This window comes from Cynoglossus semilaevis, chromosome 17, assembly GCF_000523025.1.
Source record: "Cynoglossus semilaevis isolate Cse_v1.0 chromosome 17, Cse_v1.0, whole genome shotgun sequence".
NCBI lineage: Eukaryota > Metazoa > Chordata > Actinopteri > Pleuronectiformes > Cynoglossidae > Cynoglossus > Cynoglossus semilaevis.
Window position 1 is genome coordinate 14,263,893 of NC_024323.1, and position 2,003 is coordinate 14,265,895.

At 55.1% G+C, this 2,003-nt stretch overlaps 1 protein-coding gene across 5 annotated transcripts in view; it reads right to left on the minus strand.

Moving 5' to 3' along the window:
* Window positions 1–2,003, minus strand: part of hoxb3a (homeobox B3a) — a 97,180-nt gene that overhangs the window by 23,164 nt on the left and 72,013 nt on the right. The window contains exon 1 of one of the 5 annotated variants that reach the window (XM_025064869.1): window positions 601–1,991. The exons of the other annotated variants lie outside the window; for them this stretch is intronic. The gene's annotated coding sequence lies outside the window, so the exon portion shown is untranslated. Of the gene's footprint in view, window positions 1–600; window positions 1,992–2,003 lie in introns of those variants that run through there. 5 annotated transcript variants of the gene reach the window in all.

Here is a 2,003-nt window from a genome sequence, read left to right on the forward strand (position 1 = left end):
GGGGCGGGGGGGGGGGGCACAGAAGAGAAGATGACAATGTGGGGAAAAGAAGAAAAGAGGGAAAGAAAGACACAAGAGTAGAGGGTGAGTTAGGGGGGAGACAGGAGGGGGAGACAGGAGGGGGGAGACAGGAGGGGGGAGGACTTCTTGAGTAAGCAGTCTTTTCACGCCATCATTAATCACGACGTGCATGGCTAACACGCGTCTTCTTTCCTTACACTTATAGCCGCCAGGTTGTCACACACACACACACACACACACACACACCTCTTGTGTGTTCAGTGGACACACAGACAGATAAACAGACAGAAGCCTCCTCGTCTCCTCGCCTGTTTCCTACATCCTCACTCATCTGTCTTCACTCCTCACACAGAAGGAAACAAAAAAAGTTTTTTGCGTCTGCACTGGAGCTTGAAGACGCGCGGCCACAGCCCTGTGTGTGTGTGTGTGAGTGAGTGTGTGTGTGTGAGAGAGAGAGCGACCACGGACACACAACAGATAATTAATGACACGTCGAGCGGTGGAGCGCGTGGGATGGAGACTCCTGCAGGAACACACACCGGCGGGACACGGAGAGAGACACACACCGGCACAGCCTACCTGCTCTCCGCCGACGTCCCTCCGTGCTCCCGGACCTCCTCTCTCCTCCTCCTCCTCCTCCTCCTGCTGCTGCTGCTGCTGCTGCTGCTGCGGCAGTTGTTCCTCTGGAGCCCACGTGACGGCTGTAGAATATGGAAAACCACAGAATCCCTTTGTTGGAAAATCTTGGAATATTCTTCGCCGATTTCCTCTGCGTAATTACGCACGGTCAGTGCTGCAGCTCGGCCTCTCCGGTTTGTTTTGGGGTTTGTTTTATTTATTTTTTTAAAATCTGGATTGGAGTTCAAAATGGCAGCTCAACGGCGGCCGCGCGGGTTAGAGCCACGCGCGTTCGAGCCGCGGTCCTGCTGCAGCTGTGCGGCCTCTGCACCATACCGCCCTCACAGACACGCTCGGTAAATATTATGGTCTGTATTCGTGCTAACGGCTGCACAAACACCGCGCAGGCTGCTCGGTGTGGAGCGGTCGGTGCCTTTGCCGTACACTGACACGCATGGCGTGTGCGCGCTCGTTCGCCCTCCCAGCCAACCAGAACCAGCCCACCTACCCAACCAGAGCGGCCGAGCTGCAGAGTGCGGTGCACGGCCCGGCCTCGCGTTTGTCGCTCCCCGGATTAGAGGTGATGTAGGCGGGTGCAGCGGGAGCTCAGCGCGGGCCCCGTTTTTTTTTTGTTTGTTTTTGTTTTTCAAATTTTTTTGGATGTAGCTGTGGTGCAGTGTGTAAGATCCCCTGTAGTCGATCTGCTCCTCTGGATCTTCTCCTCTTTTGTATCTAGCAGGGAGACAACGGTCCTCCTCCCTGCTCCTGTCCTCCTTCCTCTCCTCTTCCTCTCGGTCCCTGTTCCTGTCCTCGAGCCCAGGTTGACCTCCACCTTTCCAGTCAAGTGTGCTTCATATTTCCCTCCTCCTCCTCTTCTCTCCTCCTACCTGAGTCGTCTGTAATTAATCGATTGTGAATGGATTATCGAGGATCTTTTCTGTTTTACCTCCCTCCCTCTCTCTCTCTTCCTCTCTCTCTTCCTCTCTCTCTCTCCGTGTTCTCACCCCCTCACTGCTCGTTTCCTCGTCCCAGGACAGGGAGAGAACTGACACCAGTGAACTCCTCATGAACCGGCCTCCTGACTGACGGCTAAGACAGGTCTCTCTCCAAAAAACCTACAGGGAGCAGAAATAAGGCCAAGGAGGGAGAAGGAGTACGAGGAGGTGAAGTGAAGGAGGGAGGAAGGAAGGGAAGGAAGGAAGGAAGGAAGGAGTGGGAGAGATCTGGTTCTCGTTCTCATATTAGTAGTAGCGCGGTCTGGCCGGGGCTGAGAACAGCAGGTCAGAGGAGGAGCAGCGTGACCGGCCCGCGGAGAGACCAGAACCAGGTGTTGGTTATTACATGGCGTCAAACAGCGAGTGATC